General features: G+C 42.8%; 1 non-coding gene across 1 annotated transcript; it reads right to left on the reverse strand.

The window, feature by feature from the left end:
- Nucleotides 1-1740: 1740 nt before the first annotated feature.
- Nucleotides 1741-1813, reverse strand: TRNAW-CCA (transfer RNA tryptophan (anticodon CCA)). Its single transcript has one exon. It is a non-coding gene; the product is annotated as a tRNA-Trp (tRNA).
- Nucleotides 1814-17399: the final 15586 nt, after the last annotated feature.

Here is a 17399-nt window from a genome sequence, read left to right on the forward strand (position 1 = left end):
GAATGTCCACTCAAGCCAAGGATCAATGCTGCTGGAACACTAAGAAGCCAAATAGAAGTAAACTGCTCATCTTAAAACCCAAGTTCCAGACTTCCAATAGGGAAAAGTAAGCAAGTCAGCAATCATCCCCCTAGAAAAGAATGATAAAATGAGAACAGCACCCATTTCAGGGCTCTGGAAATTGACTAAAGGCAAACAACAAGCTGGAAAGTGTTTTTTTTTCTTCATAAAGAACCTCTATATCTTATTAAGAATAGTGGAGTTTTTTGGCATTCTTGCCTGGGACTGCTCCCAGCTAGTCCTGTGCCAGCTCAGTGAGAAGGTTTTGGCTGGATTGGACATACTGAAAAAGCCTTCAGCTTCAGTCCTGGTGCTCATTAGCTCAGTCATGTTCAACTCTGTGAGAACCCATGGACTGTAGCCCACCCGGTCCCTCTGTCCATGGGATTTTGCTGGCAAGAATACTGGAGTGGGTTGCCATGCCTTCCTTCAGGGGATCTTCCTGACCCAGGGATGGAATCCACATCTCCTACATTGGGAGGTGGATTCTTTACCATTGAGCCACCTGGGAAGCCATTAGTGCTGGAGGGAGTGCAACTGAGTTTCAGTAGAAAACCCAGCCCTGGTTGTATTAAAGGAATGATCCCGGTGGCAAGCAAACAAGGAAAGCCAGCACTTTGTTGACTTGAAGCTGCAGTCCAGGTTGGGAAAGCAATATTATGGGTGACAATCCAGGCATTGAATAGGGAGATCCTAGAAATGAGACACTACAGAGCAGCTTGAACAATTACCCCACACCCCCGGTTGTCTTCTGAGCATGTGCAGGGCAGGGTGGTGGGGGACCAGAGGTGATACAAGCCATTCCCCCATTCTCAGCTAACTGATGTCATGACCTTGCAGAGACGTGGATGGGCATGAGAAAACCTTACTGGGTTGATAGAAATGTTCTAAAACTGGATTGTGGTGATGTTTGCTCAACTCTATAAACTTATCCCAAATCACTAATTTTATACTCAAAACATATTTTAAGGTATGTGAATTATATATACATCAATAAATCTGTTAAAAACATTCAAGTTCTAATAAATAACTCTAAGAAATGTTTTATTGTCTTTTGGTATATTATAACACTTCAAAATTAACTTCTGTCAGGCAATAATTAACTATTTTTGGTAATAGATATTGGTCATCTGCAATGAATTCTTCAGCACTCTGTTCTGCTAAAGAGCTCAGAAGACTTTAAATACCTAAGATCATCAATATACAAGGCTCACTTGAAAACCTTATATTAAAAAAATATAAATAAGCTCATAATGTGTCAACATTTATTGAGCTTGAAGTTTGCTACAGAGGCTAGTAGTCATGCTGTTTAAATTGGACTACCCTCAAGGAACATACTCTGTTACAGTTGTAACTTAACATATAATACTATGTTAAAAGTAAATATTAGTATTACTGGGGTGGGGCTGGGGAAAAAAGATGCAACCAATAATACTTGATAAATGATAAAAGACCTATTGCACTCACTACTGAATTTAATCCTTATAACAACCTTGTGGGTTTTGACAAAGGGCCAGAAAACTTGTTCAAGGTCACAAAGAAGAAAGAAAGAAAGTGAAGTCGCTCAGTCATGTCCGACTCTTTGCGACCCCATGGACTGTAGCCTACCAGGCTTCTCCGTCCATGGGATTCTCCAGGCAAGAATACTGGAAGGGGTTACCATTTCCTTCTCCAGGGGATCTTCCTGACCCAGGGATCGAACCTGGGTCTCCCGCACTGGAGGCAGACGCTTTAACCTCTGAGCCACCAGGGAAGCCCAGACCTCGAGCCAAAGCTGAGATTTGAATCCATGTGGTTGATTCTCAAACAAATGTTGGCAGGGATCTGGGGTAACTGGTATTCATACACCATTAAGAAGGGTATGAACTAGTAAATTTTCCAAGGAAGATAACTCGGCCATACCTATCAAATGACAACTGCATATGTTCTTTGTCTTTGGAATTTCATTTCTAGGATGTTTGTATTACAGTAGAAAAGACCATCCATAAGAAATTAGTTAAATTAGACCCAATTTATAAAATGGAATCCTATTTAGTCATTAAGAAAGAGATGTATCTGAATATAGAATATGAGTAGCATTATCTGCAAGATACATTATTAAGCTAAAAAAAAAAAAAAAGCTGTTCCCCACACTTTTTGTATGCGTGTGTTGTTTAAAAGGGACTGTCTGCTTAAAGAGATGGGGAATTTTGAATACTGTCATGAAGCCAATTACACAATTTTTAACTGAGGTCTGTGGTTAATTTTTAACTGTTGCCTGTGGTTTCCATATTTGCAAGTAGCAAAGTAGTGAGTTGTCGACTAGGATATGGGACTGCCTAGTAATAAACTGACTGTTTTTATGGTGGTTAGTGTTTTCGAATTCAAGTTAGTGTGCCCAACACACAGTGAAATGTCAGCGTTTGGAGCAGAGAAAAAAGTTTGTTGAAGAACTGAGCAAGGAAGAATAGGTGGTTCATGCTCATAAGATCCAAACTCCGGCCTGGGTTTTAGGGAAGAAGTTTTTCTGGGCAAAATGTGGGGGGAGGGCTGCAGAATGTATAACTCTCCTCTGATTGGTTAGTGGTGAGGTATATTAACAAGGTGGTGTTCCAGGAATCTCAGTCATCAGCCTGCTGGTCCCTACTTGTCTGGGAGTCCATGTGCTTGTGTTCAGCCTGAAGTTCCCATCCTTCACCGTGGTGGGGCCTTAGTTCCTGTAGAAGACCTCAGAAATATGTATCAGATTGTTCTCCCCTCATCCTCCACCCTAGCCTATGAGGAGCTAGGACCCTGACCCATCAGTGCACTGGTGTTGCTTTCTGCATCCCCTCACTTCCTTATTGAGTAACTGAATCTGCTCTTTGGAAATCAGGGAAGGTCTAAGAGGCTGAAGCCTTTATCCTAAAAACAGGAAAAGGGACATGGAAAGGTCTTTGTGCTCAGGGTTTTATTAGTTAGAAGGAATTCTTCCTAACTTTTCTTCTTAAATTCTGGAAGCACTTTTTTTCTGATTTGGCCCACCTACATCTTCACAGTTAGAAAGAAACTTAGAAATATAGTAGCTCAGTATTTAATAACAGCAGGGTTTCAGTCTCCTAAAGAGTCTTATCATCAATTTTGTGGGCCACAATTAATATGATTTCAATCATTAAAAATATAAAAATTAAGTATGTAAAAAACAAAGTATCAAACTACATCATATATAAAAGGCTGCATTTCATACTTGGAAATTGCATTTTACAATATGTGTGTACATATGTGTATTTGTGTGTAGCATGAGTTCATGTGTGTATGTGTGTGGCCTGCATGTGCATATGTTTTTTGTGTGTACATTTTTGTGTGTGCTATGTGCTTATGCATACATGTGTCTATGTGATGGTTTAAATGTATTGTTCACTGTTGCTGCTGCTGCTGCTAAGTCACTTCAGCTGTTGCTGCTAAGTCGCTTCAGTCGTGTCCGACTCTGTGCAACCTCATAGATGGCAGCCTACCAGGCTCCCCTGTCCCTGGGATTCTCCAGGCAAGAACACTGGAGTGGGTTGCCATTTCCATCTCCAATGCATGAAGGTGAAAAGTGAAAGCGAAGTCGCTCAGTCGTGTCCAACTCTTAGCGACCCCATGAACTGCAGCCTACCAGGCTCCTCCGTCCATGGGATTTACCAGGCAAGGGTACTGGAGTGTTGTTCCTGGGCTAAAAGCTTTAAATCTATTGTCCTAGTGCAAAATACCTTATTTTGTGGGTAAGGAAATGGAGGCTCATACAGGCTATGTGACTTGCCCAAGATGAGTAACAGGGCTAGAATTCCTGCTGATGTGTCTAGACTTACAGGTTTCCTCCTTGTTACATCATATTTCATAGATGCCTCTGTGGCCAGAGCCACTGAAGGACTTTGCAGAGTGGAAAGGTAATTGGATTTGCTCTTCTGAAAGAGCATAAGGAATGATATGCTGGATGGATTGGAGGGAACTTTGTGGAGGCTGGAACTCTCGGGGAGTTTTTATATCAGCCCTGGCAAGAACTTGGGACTCATTCCACTAAGGCATTTGCTCTAGGCATGCTGAGGAGGAAGAAGGTGTGAAATGGATTTAGAAGGCAGCCATGACAGGATTGGGCTTCCCTGGTGGCTCAGGTGGTGAAGAAGAAACTGCCTGCAATGTGGAAGACGTAGGTTCAATCCATAGGTCAGGAAGACCCTCTGGAGAAGGGACTGGCTACCCACTCCAGTATTATTGCCTGGAGAATTCTATGGACAGAGGAGCCTGGTAGGCTACTGTCTATGGGGTCAGCAAAGAGTCAGACACAACTGTGAGACAGATCACTCACATGACAGAATCTGGTGATGAATTTGAATTTGAAGTGGTTTAAGAGAGAGTCAAGGAGTTCCAAGTTTAAGGCTGGAGTACCTGGACAAATAGCAGGGCTGTCTGCTAAACAAGAGAAAATAGGAGCGGGAGCAGTTCTGGGGGCAAAGATAATGAGGATAGGCTTGAGATATCTTGGGAAGCTTTGAATACAGACTTCCAGAGGGGTGAGAAATCCAACTTGGGACATGGGAGAGAGCTCAAGAGTGGAGTGCATTACCTGGGTGTCATGTGAAATGATCTCTTTTTTGGGATTTGCCGGTCCCTACCCTTGAGTGTGGTTTCCAGGGTTTCTTATTGGAAAGCCATGAGCAGAAACTTCTCACGGAACATCACCTCAATCAAATGCCACAGAACTGCAAAATGAAACCACTGGGGACACACCCAGAAACCAAACCATCAAACTCTCCTCTCAGAAGCTCTTCCTTTATTTACTTCTTTGGTTTCCATTTGTACCAGGATAATAAAACAACTCTTTTTTTTCTTTTACTTGGAACCTCTTTATTCAGCCACCAGGGACTTCCCTTTTGTGGGGGCAGCACCCATCCCAAGGACTTACCCCAGAGTCCTCAAAACAGAAGCAATTACATTTCCACTCGAACTGCTCTTTCTCTGTCTAAGGAATCTTCCTCACCAATAGTCCTGCTACCCATTTATGGGAAATTTGGCCTTGGGGCTCCATTTACAGATATTAAATTCACAGTGAAACTGTAGAAGACTCCCATTCATTAGAAATTCCATTCATGCTCTCCAAGCTAAAAAACAGAAACCACATTTTGGGTTGTAGAAGTAGCCACTTTAAATGACCCAATTAACCAATTGTTTCTGTTATGAGAGAGATATATATTTTTGTGAATTCCAAGGGAATTCATGAAATAGCAGGAGAAGCATTTTATTATTTCACTTTTTATATAGATGCTAAGGCTTTGTTGGGAACTTACAGGGGTACAGGGCAGGGACATTTCTCAGTGGCAACTATCAAACTGGGGCAATTTTAAAGAAAAGTAGGTGCAGGTTTTACCTGAATTGAAGGTATCCAGAGATTTTCCACTGGCCGCAAATATAACATCTTTGTTATATCCACTGACTGGATTCATGACCTTGACAAACGGCTTCACCTTCCCAGGCTTAAAATTTCTTCTTTAAGAAAAGGCAAAACGTTCTTTCCACACTAGCCAGAGAGGGGTCCATATGGCGGCATGTTCTGGGCTCCTGTTTGTAACTTAAAGGGAGAATTTCACAATATCTGGAGTCCTTGATGTCCTTCAAATGAAGGAGGAGGATGTCCTCAAATCCCTCACGGAGGAACCCACTTAGGAGCACTAACCCTGACTTCCAAATGGAACAGCACATCTACAAAAGGAAAAGTGATGGGTCACTTTTAACCTGGTGTGCTGCAGTCCATGGGATTGCAAAGAGTCGACATGACTGAGTGATTGAACTGAGCTGAACTACCTCGTTAATCTGAAGTGGACCTGGGGAAAACTCGTGCCATTGTTGACGCTGAAAACCCAGCTGATGCCAGTGTCTTCTGCTCCAGGAATGCTGGCCATTCAGCCAAGCTGTGCTGAAGTGTGCTGCTGCCATGAGAGTGACTCCCATTGTGGGGCACTTCATCCATTCCTGTAAACATTACTAATTTACAGAGTAGAAAGCTTCTGCTCTGTCTTCTGTGGTTACAGACCCTAGGGGTGACCACCAGTCTCACAGAGGTGTCTTATGGTAACCCACCTACTGTTGCTCCAGGTCACCCAGACTCCCTGGTGCTGTGTGGACACTGCCACCCCTGTAGCAAGAGGGGAGTTCCCGGGGTCTGTTGTGGCCATGCTAGCCCGGGGATTCTGTGCCTGCAAGGCTCCTTCTCAGGTGCCCACTCGTGGGAGGTCAAGCGCTATCTCTGCTTCTACAGGGATCCTGAAGAAACTAAAAAGAAGAGCAGGCAGCTGTGAAAAGCCTGAGACTCAGGAGGAATTTCAGGGTGAATGAATCACTCCAGGTCCTGAGTTTATTTCTACTCAACCACAAGTTGCAGACAGGTCTGCAGGCACAGATGGCCACAGTGTCTTCCAGCAGCTGCTCCTGGAGGACCACGGCACTCTGCCCGCCTCTGAAGGCTGGTCTACAGCTGCTGTGGCTCAGGCCACTGACCCAGGAGGAACAACAACCACCGTGGTCTTACACGGCTCCTTCACATACTCTTAAACAGAAAATGTAAATAAGGCTGATGGAAAACAAACAGTTTATTTAAAAAAAGAAGAGAAGGAATCAGATGGTTACTGAATTTTCTTCTGGATCTAAAAAGGCTTTGATTTTATAAATGGTTCTACAGTATTTCCCCTTTAAAGGACAATTGTGTCAGACATTTTGGAAAGATAAATACAATTTCTTTGACTTGCAATTTCACTCAGCTAATTAGTCAAATTTGCATGGAGAGCCTGTTTTGTGCCTGGTACTCTGCCTGGTGCAGGGGAAACTTAGGATGAAGGTCCCAGTATCCTCTGCCCTTGCAGGTTACAGGGGAGACAAGACAGCAGTGTTTGAGGATCAGCAATAGCCTGAGCTTACCATTTCTGACTGCCATGTCCATGCCATGTCATGCTCAGTGTGGAACAGAGTCAAATTCTGATAACTTATTGTCTGTCTCCTCCACTAGTGTGGAAGGCAGGAATTTTGTCTTTTTTGGATGTTGTAGGCCCAATAATTGGAAGAATGTCCAACATATTGTTGATGATTGACATACAAGGTAGAAGGATGGGGCACAAATTCGAAGGATATATTTAAAAGTGGTAGAAGAATGAGCTAATACAGTGGTCTTCAAGGACTTCCTCAGTGGTTCAGTGTAAAGAATCTCCCTGCAATGCAGGAGCCGAAGGAGACGTGGGTTCTGTCCCTGGATAAGGAAGATTCCCTGGAGGAGGAAGTGGCACCCCACTCCAGCATTCTTGTCTGGAGAATCCCATGGAGAGAGGAGCCTGGCGAGCCACAGTCCATACATAGGGTTGCAGAGTTGGACACAACTGAAGTGACTTAGCATGCTTAGTGGTCTTCAAACTGCAGTATGCTTATACCAAAAGACTTTACAAAGACTTTCCAAGAGATGGCTGGGCACAGACAGCTTTAGGGAACCAATTTCTAGATCCTCAACTTTCCTATGAGTCATTTCTCAAATTTGAGCTGCCTGAGGGGCACCGAGAAAGTTGTCCTGCTGGTTTCTTCTCCATCTTCCTTTTTCCAATCCTTCTCCTCTTACTTAACAAACGAATGGCTTTTCTCACCAGTCTCACTGAGACGCATTCCCCTATGTGGTAAAAAATCACCTGTGAAGAAACCTGGGCAGTATAGGAACAAGTGTGAAACAGTATATAGCTCTAATCACTGGCTAGTAAATTGTTGCAACCCAAGGGGTTTCCAGTACTTTGCTATCAACAAAACTCAAGAACTAATGGAGTTGTCATCTGAAAGATCACTAAAAGTAATTTTTGATGATAGATCACAGCAAGTTTTGGCATATAATTCAAAGGGAACTCAAAAAATTGATTGACAGTGACATACAAGACTCCTTCCACTCCTACCCACTTAATTATGAATAGGCTTTTTTCAAGGTTTACATCCTTAAATACAAATAATGGGAATAGAAATGATGGAGAACTCTGTCTCATTCTATCAATAAGGAATGTTTATTGGTAGATACATGAATTAATTGGAAAAGACCCTCTCAATAAAATGGCCATTTCCAATACAATTTCTCTTTTTAGTCTATATTGTTCATCAAAGTTTATAATAGACTTTTGTTGCTTTAATCAATTGATTAACAATAATAATTGTAACAGTAACAAATATAGAAGAATTTTGTTACTTAAAACTTTATGGTCACAGGAAACTTAAAAATTTAAATTGATATTTATGTGTGAAGAAGTATGATAGGGTGATAAATAAAACATTTAAAAATGTTTAAATGTCAATAAAACATTAAAAAAAAACCTAAAAATATGTGAGTACTAAATTTTGAGAGACATTAAAATGGAATATAAGTTTGAAAATAAGGGGCTTCTCTGGTGGTCCAGTGGTTAAGAATCTACCTTGCAATGCAAGGGACACTGGTTCGATCCCTGGTCTGGGAAGACTTCACATTCGGCAGAGCAACTAAGCCTGTGCACCACATCTACTGAGCCAGCACGCTAGAGCCCGAAGAGTTACAACCATTGAGCCCACATGCTGCAACTCCTGAAGCCTGAATGCCTAGCGCCTGTGCTCTGCAACAAGAGAAGTCACCACACTGGGAAGCTCACATGCTGCAGTGAAGAGCAGGCCCTGCTCATCACAGCTGGAGAAAGCCCAAGTGCAGCAACGAAGGCCCAGTGCAGCCAATAAACAACAAATTTTTAAAAAGAATAAAGCATAGCTTACTCATTTATCTTTTTAAAAATGGATATGATAGTCAAATTGACTTGGTATTTAAATTCTATTGGATACATTTAAAAGATGCATTCTATTGGGTATAGCAGATATATATTTTTCCTTTATTTATTTTTAATTGAAGGCTGATTGCTTTACAGTATTGTGTTGGTTTCTGCCATACACCAACATGAATCAGTTATAGGTATACACATGTCCCCTCCCTCTTGAATCTCCCTCCCACCTCTCATCCCATCCCACCACTCTAGGTTGTCATGGAGCCCCCGTCTGAATTCCCTAGCAGATATATTTTTAAATGTTTATATTTAGAAAGTTCTGGAAATGATTTTTTTGCAATTCCTTAAATATATGGTGGACAAATTTTGAAGTAACCTTAAAAATGTATGAGGAGGGCAGGGTTTTGACCATTTTTCTGGGGGCTCTGTGAGGGACTAAGTTTGAAGACCACTGGGCTAATACTCTAAGTGTGACATTCTAATCCTGGCTGCACAGTTACTATCAACTCTTGGGAAATCCCTTCTTAATCCCTCTATGTCCATTTCTCTTTCTGCAAAATAAAAAGGACACCTGCTTGCTTTCCCTTATTCTCAGGAATGTTCTGAGATCATATGAGATAATGAACTAATGCAAAAAGGTCCAGATTATTTCCTGAGGGCAAGTTGGACAACTCTGGGAAGTTTCAATAACTTTTTCAGGTTAACAGGATACTGTTAGTTCCCCAGAAAACATAATGAAAGGTATTCTTATTACTACCTTGACTTTACTGTGGCCTCCCATTTCCCCTGGTTTAGATTCAGCGGTTGGAACTTTATGAAAGAGATCTAACATCATTAGGGGGTAGTTTCTGCATCACTGCATCACGGGGTTAGCAAGAAGGGACCTAACTCTATTTCAGGGCTCCGCCCGAGGTTTGACTCTAATGATCAGTAAGAGAAATCACAAACTACACAACAGGAAAGCCAACAAGACTAAACTCTCTTCCCACATGTATTTTTAGCTCAGAGAACATTGACTCAGGTTCTGAGTGTTGTCACTGTTAACACCTATTCAGGTAACTGAATAAAAAGCCTTGAACATCATGCAGAGAGTTTCTACTTTATACTATGGGTGACAGATATTAAGACACTGAGCAAATGTTAAAATCAGATGTTTCTTAGAAACATTACAAGATCACTTAGCCATGTGGAGGATGGGTTGAGGTGATAGGAACAGGGCCACAAGATCAGAGACAAAAGTACAGTTAGGACTCCTTCAGTCTTGACAGAAATCCGACTCAACTAGTGTAAGTAAAATGGGATACTATTGACTGCTATAACAAAATGTCCGGGGGTGGATCTGGCTTCAGGCTAAATCCAAACTCATAAGATGTCATCAAGGTTTTCTCTTTCTCCTCCACCACCGCTTGACTCTGCTGCTCTCCTTAGCTTCTTATTTCTTTAAAAAAAAAGTAATTTATTTATTTGGCTGTGCCAGATCTTATCTGCAGCATGCAAGATCCTTAGTTTCAGCATGTGGGATCTAGTTCCCTGACCAGGGATCCAACCCAGGCCCCCTGCATTAGGAGCATGAAGCCACTGGACCACCAGGGAAGTCCTCTATCCTTAGCTTCTGATGCATGCTCTCTCTCCACATAGTATACAAGAGGGATGCCAGGCTCTTATTTTCTCAGTTGAGAAAGTTCAATATCTGTATATCAATTCCAGGGAAGCTTCTGACTGGTGCTGCTGCGGTCACATGCACATTAATGAGACCATGGAGGCTGGCAGAATGGGTATTCCTTTGGGTTTGACTGCCTAGGTCACTTTCGTGATAGAGGAAGCTGGCAGCAAGTCTTACAGCCTCGGCAGAACCACATAGAGTTGGCAAAGAGATCCCCAAAGAAGCCAGAAGAACGGTAACATGCACTGAGAATACAAAGGCCATAGCTATTAACACCACTGACCGAAAGAGCAGACTCTGATTACAATAGGATACTGGAAATATGAACGAGAGGAGGGACCAAAGAGATTTGGGATGCAGGTAAAGTTGACATCAAGACTGGTTTTTATTGACTTGACCTTCTAAAACAAAATAGATTTCCATCTTGGGCAACTACCTGGAGATTCTGCCACTTGGAGGAGGAGTTTCCAGGCTTTGGTAGCCAGAGAAAGCTAAATAAATATGGAAAGATAAATATATGTGTTTGTTGCTCAGTCATGTCCAACTCTTCGTGACCCCATGGACTCTAGCCCACCAGGTTCCTCTCTCCATAGAATTCTCTAGGCAAGAATACTGGTGTGGATAGCCATTCTCTTCTTCAGGAGATCTTCCCAACCCAGGGATCAAACCTGGGTCTCCTGTATTGCAGGCAGATTCTTTACTATATGAGCCACCAGGAAATATATAGATTAGAATATATAGACAGGGATATATTTAAATATAAAGATATTTATTTGGTTATGATACTTTTTTGGTTCCTCAAAAGAATTTGAAGCAATTTACAGGGATTGGATCCCCTGGAGAAGGGAACAGCTACCCACACCAGTATTCTGGCCTGGAGAATTCCATGGATTGTATAGTCCATGGGGTTGCAAAGAGTTGGACACGACTGAGTAACTTTCACTTCACAGGGATAATAAAGTAACTTAAGAGTTAAACCATCCCAAGTTCTTAACTAATTCGTCATAGGTGGGATTCGGAACTGGAAAGTAAAGTTTTGTTGTTCAGTCGCTAAGTCAAGTTCAACTATTTGCAGCTCCATGGACTGTAGCACACAGGCTCCTCTGTCCTCCACTATCTCTCAGAGTTTGCTCAGATTCATGCCTATTGAGCTGATGATGCTATCTAACTGTCTCATCCTCTGTTACCCCCTTCTCCTTTTGCCTTCAATCTTCCCCAGCATCAGGGTTTTTCCAATGAGTTGGCTCTTTGTATCAGGTGGCCAAAGTATTGGAGCTTCAGCAATAGCCCTTCCATTGAATATTCAGGGTTGATTTCCTTTTAGATTGACTGGTTTGATTTCCTTGCTGTCTAAGGGACTCTCAAGAGTCTTCTCCAGCACCACAGTTTGAAAGCATCAATTCTTGAGCAGTCAGCCTTCTTTATGGACCAACTCTCATATCTGTACATGATGACTGGAAGAAACCATAGCTTTGACTATATGGACCACTTGACTAAATGGTAAAGCTATTGTTTTCCTAAAGACCTGGCACCTCCACTTGCAGTGTCGTGAAACTGGTCCATGATTTGGATGGTTTGTATGACCGGCCTGGAAAGTGAAGCCAAAGGAATTCCCAATGAAAAGGCTTTCATCTTGAGCCAAGAAGCCTGAGTAACTTTGAGTTGGGAATGACCATAAGTACTTGTCTCAGAAATCTGAAATGGCCCTAAGATTTGGCTTTCATTTTCTTGTGTGATGTAAGAGCAATGCTGTTTGCCCAATTAATTGGTGGTAGAGGAAAATCCATGCAAGCACCTGAAATGAAAGTAATTTGTATGAGAACTTCCTGCTTTCTTTGAAATTCAAAATTCTGAGGATGTGTGAGTATATTTGGCCCCAGCTTGTATGTATAGAGGCTCTTAAGATATGAAATCAAAACAACTTCGATGCTTTAAAGGAGCAGTTAACTGCCTCAGACAAAAAACAACTTTTGAATGATTTTATAGTCCAGAATTCTTGACAATGAATATAATTTGGGAAGTGATACACATATGTGTACTTTTGCAAAGAGGAAGTGGGCACTGAGACTTTTTAGTTCCGTGAGTTGAGGAGGGCATTGTTGGTATGATATTGGCACACCAGTTATGCAGATCAGGGAGCTGGGCTGATTATAATGGAAACAAGAGATAGAGAAAATAAGACTTGAAAGGGATGCTCAGGGCTGGTGCAGTGGGATGACCCAGAGGGATGGGATGGGGAGGGAGGAAGGGGGGGGGGCGGTTCAGGATGGGGAAGAGATGTACACCCGTGGCGGAATCATGTCAATGTATGGCAAAACCACTACAATATTGTAATTAGCCTGCAATTAAAATAAATAAATTTATTGTAAAAAAAAAAAGAAAGAAAGGGGCAAATGAACATCAAACTTCAAGTGTGGTCAAAAGGGGAATAATTTCAAACTATTACGTTTTATTTTTTACTGTTGGATTGACCCCTTCTTTTTAAAGCCTATTAATTTGTATTTCCTGAGTGACTCTTACAAATACAATCTTGCCTAATGTTTGTGAGGGAAGAAGCCCTCAGATCAGCTTGGAAAGTAGAGGAAATGCAGATGAGGCTTTTAACTGTTTCTGTATTGCCTATAGAACTCAGAAAACCTTAGCAGTTCAGTTCCTTCAAGGCTGGCCTTTGCTAAATTGCCAAAGCCCTTCTAGGCCTCAGAACTACTTCAGGTGGGCCTGGCTCTGAGCTTCACCAAGTCCCAATGGAGACTGAAGAATGTCCTCAAGAGACATTGCAGGTCCCCTGCAAGGCACGCCAGGCAGTTCTCTAACTCGGACTCTCACAGAGGAAACACCCACAGGAGACGGCCGGGCAAATGTGTTCCAGCGCCACAGTATCATCGTGGGCAGGCCTGCGGCAGAGGCGCCGGGGTCTGTAGACACTGCCTTGTCCCCTGGGCTGCTCGCTGAGGTGTTTCCACTGTCTGTCCTCACGTTCGCCTTTCCTGCTCTGGGCCTCGGCCCTGGAAGTGAAAGCTGCTGTCTCTCTGAAGACCCAGCACCCCCCACTTGCAGTGTGGTGAGACTGTTTGGGAACTCCGAAAAGACTCATGTTCTGTTTTCCTCCCACTCTTAGTTTAGCCAGAACTGCAGGGAGTCGGATTTATTTCTCCCGTATGAAATATCCCCGCACGGAATTATTCTTCCTGAGGCGTTTATTACTTCCCTTAAAAAATTACTTAGCCTGACAGAGTTGCCTGGTGCCCCGCTCTCAATCTGATTTGCATCTGAGGCAATGACACATCTTAAAATCAGCCTTCTTAAGCAGCAGGGACAAGAGTCCACATTACTGGAAAGAGGAAACGGATGCTTTGTGATAAATAGTAAAGTCCTCTCTCTCTGTTGCCTGTGAGAGTCCACACCTTGAACTCTCACATCTGAATCGCTACTGAAGTGAACCCACGGTTGTCTCTCAAATGTCATTTCTAATACGTGGGGGATGCTCTGTGACCTAAAAAGCCCCCTCACAAAGTGACTGTAATTTCTACTGAGAACTAACAGACATCTGGAAGGAAGTAACTTTATGAGGCAGAAAATTAAAGAACTCACTTGCAGCCTTGTCTATACTTTACCAGAATCAGGATACATGCCACTATTTTCTGCAAAGCCAGAAAGCAAATAAGGTATTGATTGAATATAAAAGAAAAAAGTCTCCGGTAGTAAATAATCACCGAGAAAGTTTGAATGCCTAGTCTGGAGGGTGAAAATAAAATCTGTTTTACCGTTAGTACTGCTCTTCTACCTTGTGCTGTTAATACAGTGTGCAGAGCAGTGGATTCAGGAGTTTTAAAAACAAGGGCCACGTTATGAACACAGGCAGAGCATTGTTCTCAAACAGAGGGATGTTCAGAGAGAAGGATGCTATGGCAAAGCGTTACTTAAACTAATTAGTCCTGGTAAGTCATTTCCTACCAAAGCTATGAAATGAAAGGACTATTTCTGAGGACTGAGACTTTTCATTCTGCGCAGCTAGGGGGTTGCAAAGAGTCGGACATGACTGAGCGACTAAGCAGAGAGAGAGACCATTAGTTCATAAATTATTAAATATAATACTAATTTATACCAACAACTGACTATAAGCCTCAATTAAAATATCCTGGAAAACTCATTACCCATCAACCTATCTCATAATGAATATGTCATATCCTATTTAGAAACAAATAAATGAACGTCAGTGCAAAAGGTAATTGCATTTCTAAGCATCAGAATTCAACTGGGGTGGTAATGGTTGAAGCGTGGTGCTGAGGATTGCAGACACCCATGGCTTTTCCAGAGGATGCCAAAGTAGTCTCCTGTAGTCACTTGATAAACATTTATGTTTGTGACACCATAATAAAATCCAGCTTCTTTTTTCTGGCATGAACTGATTGTTTGCTCATGATGAATCTTATTTTGACCTGATCTGGTTTCTGTCCTGGTGGCTAAAGGAAAATACAGACTGGGAGACAGGATTTAAGCTGAACTGAAGAGGTCCATAAACTGAAAAAGGGTTAGTCACTGACCTAGAAGAGATTTTCTAGAGGGAAGAAGCAGAGCCTCTAGCAGTGTGGTGTGGCGACTAAGAAAATGGAATTTGTCTTCAGAGACCTGGTTTGTGTTCCAGATCTTTCGTAAAGGACTGTGGCTGTCCTCGTTAAGGACTTGCATCAGCTATGGTACTGCTAGTTGGGGTGACAAAGAGATTTAATGCAGTATAATGGCTCAAATATAGAGTTTGTTTCTTACTTCTGCAACCATCTGAGGCAAACCCTAGTCTACAGCAGGCAGTTCTTGTTCAGTGGACTCAGGAACCCCAACACCTTCCATATGGTGGCTCTGCCTTCCTCTAGGTCCTTGGGATTGTGGCTGGTGCAAGGAGAGAGAAAGCACAGAGATGGCCCTTCTTCAAAGCCTCGCTTGGAATTAAGACACATAATACTTATTTCACTCCACTGGTGAAAATCAGGCATCGGTCACAGCTACATGCAAAGGGACGGTGGGTCTGAAACCAGTCTCTGTCTGTTTAGCTGCTTCCTAGGAACAATTCTATTACAACTCTGTAATTCTCTGTAAGAACATGGTGGAGAGGGATGGATTTCAGCAGATGAATTACCTGCCAGAGGGCTATCTGTCAGACATAGCAGAGATGACATTCTGTGGAAGGAAAGTCTTTGGGATCATAGATCCAAAACTTGAAAAGGGAGGGACTTAAGGAAGAGTCAACCGGATAGGGGGTTTCAAGCTTGAAAGCAGTGAGATTAAATCTGAGTGACAGTCATGCCAAGGGTCTCCTCCCGCAGCTAAGGGGAGGGGTGTTAGGCATCAGGAAGAGTAGGGTCACACCCATTAGTGAAAGCATTGAAATGGCGGGTCCCAATGGTCAGCATTTCACTTCAAGAGAGATTCTGCCTTCTTCTGTGCTGAGGGCTATCGTTTCAAAGACGGCTGGGGTTTGCCTCTACCCTCAAAAAGGAAACAGAAAAGTCTGTGTTCAGGAAGCAGTTGATAATCCTTGGAGCCTAAGTATATATGTGTGTGTGTGTGTGTGTGTGTGTGTGTGTGTGTGTAATAGAAACAGTTGCGTCAAGGAAGTGACACCTTCGTTCTACATATGAATTGGTGTTAGTCAGATTGGGGGTGGGGGGTGGCCCAATTTTGTTTTAAGAAATTGAACTTCTCTACAATAGACTCACCTAGTCTTCCCCACCTTAATTAGCTCTCTGTATTCTAAAGTGGGCTTCCCAGGTGGCTCAGTGGTGAAGAACCTGCCTCCCAAAGCAGGAGATGTAAAGAGACCCAGGTTTGATCCCTGGGTCAGGAAGATCCCCTGGAGGAGGAAATGGCAACCCACTCCAGTATTCTTGCCTGGAGAATCCTACGGACAGAGGAGCCTCGCAGGCTGCAGTCCAAGGGGTCGCAACGAGTCAGACATGACTGAGTGACAAAGCGCACATGCGCTGGGTACCAGTTATTTTATGGAGACTATTTTATTCAATCTTTAGAGTAACCCCAAGAGATCCTATGTGCAGGAGGTAAACTAAGATAACATAAAGCTTTAGTGACTTGCTTAAGGTCTAATTACTGGGAAGACAGTGGAGTCAGCCTTGTGCCCAGTCTCTCTGGCGCCAGAATCCATGCATTCTCCCTTACACTTCTTTCTCTTAAAATTGGGAGGAGAGGTGGCCCAATTTTTAGGTCAGGAATTCTAGCATCTACCTAAGCCAGGTAAACTAGTAAGGGTCCTAGCTAATGCATGGAGGGGTAACCTAGAGCAGGTGAGAATCCTTTTGGGAATAATCCCAGTCCTTGCTGAAAAAGCAAAGGGACTGGAAAAACTCAATTTTGAAAGAATCCTCTTGGAGGTGAGTCACTTGGTGACCTCTCTACCAGGGGTAGGGAAGTGTGACAGGGACACTGGTACAATTTCCTTTGAGGGTCTTCGGGTAGTGGGTGAAACTCCTCTATTTTCAGCTGGCTTTGCCCCCAGAAGTGTTTTGAAGGGCCGGGGAAACAGTGGAAACAGTGTCAGACTTTATCTTTTGGGCTCCAAAATCACTGCAGATGGTGACTGCAGCCATGAAATTAAAAGACGCTTACTCCTTGGAACGAAAGTTATGTCCAACCTAGACAGCATATTCAAAAGCAGAGACATTACTTTGCCAACAAAGGTCCGTCTAGTCAAGGCTATGGTTTTTCCAGTGGTCATGTATGGATGTGAGAGTTGGACTGTGAAGAAGGCTGAGTGCCGAAGAATTGATACTTTTGAACTGTGGTGTTGGAGAAGACTCTTGAGAGTCCCTCGGACTGCAAGGAGATCCAACCAGTCTATTCTGAAGGAGATCAGCCCTGGGATTTCTTTGGAAGGAATGATGCTAAAGCTGAAACTCCAATACTTTGGC

This window comes from Bos indicus, chromosome 1, assembly GCF_029378745.1.
Source record: "Bos indicus isolate NIAB-ARS_2022 breed Sahiwal x Tharparkar chromosome 1, NIAB-ARS_B.indTharparkar_mat_pri_1.0, whole genome shotgun sequence".
NCBI classification, from domain to species: Eukaryota; Metazoa; Chordata; class Mammalia; order Artiodactyla; family Bovidae; genus Bos; species Bos indicus.